The sequence below is a fragment of the Myotis davidii genome, unplaced genomic scaffold (genome assembly GCF_000327345.1).
Source record: "Myotis davidii unplaced genomic scaffold, ASM32734v1 scaffold1314, whole genome shotgun sequence".
NCBI lineage: Eukaryota > Metazoa > Chordata > Mammalia > Chiroptera > Vespertilionidae > Myotis > Myotis davidii.
Genome location: NW_006285250.1, coordinates 600,374 through 601,293, shown reverse-complemented (window position 1 = coordinate 601,293; position 920 = coordinate 600,374).

The following is a 920-nucleotide window of genomic DNA, read 5'->3' as shown; positions in this document are numbered from 1 at the left end:
CCCCACACAAACACATCTGCACTCAGCAATGCCAGGCTGGTCACTGGAAACCGGCCATGGGGAGAGTGTGTACAGAATAGGAATCAGCACACACTACAAACCAGGGCTTTCGCTTTGTGGAGAGCCAGTTGTTAACCATTTACCGGCACCTCACTGGGCAGGGCCAGCCAGGGGCCAGGGTAAGACAGGTCAGCCCGGACCAGGCCTGCTTAGCTACTCTGTTAATTGTTCATGGGCACCAGTGAACACACCAACATCAGTCCAGAAGGAAGGTTCCTTTCCACCCACATCCCACCGCTAGGTGATAAGAAAATATTAGTGCATCCACTGTTGGCTATTTTTCCCAAGTCCCGCATTTAAGCAGCCTTGTCTCTTATTTTTGACGCTGGAATCATGGAGGAGAGTGATCTCCTGCTGGGAAACAGAGCCAAGGGGGGTTCAAGGGACATAGCTCAGGGAACCTAGGAGTCCGAAATGGAAATCTTTTAACAACTGTCGTTTACTCCTTCCACTTCAAACTTGAGATTAATACCCTGGCAACAACTCTATTTTCATTCCCTCAACGCACTGCTGTTATATATTTTATTGATTTTTTACAGAGAGGAAGGGAGATGGATAGAGAGTTAGAAACATCGATGAGAGAGAAACATCGACCAGCTGCCTCCTGCACACCCCCTACTGGGGATGTGCCCGCAACCAAGGTACATGCCCTTGACCGGAATTGAACCTGGGACCTTTCAGTCCACAGGCCGACGCTCTAACCACTGAGCCAGACCGGTTAGGGCTGTTTTAAAAGGACGTCCTCCCAAAGCACTGCTGCTGACTATAGGCTTTGCAGGTGCTGGTGTCCCTTGTGGAGTCCCCTTGCAGCCCAAGGCCACAGCGATGTGTGGCAGCCTAAGGGCTGGAGAGAGCCAGTA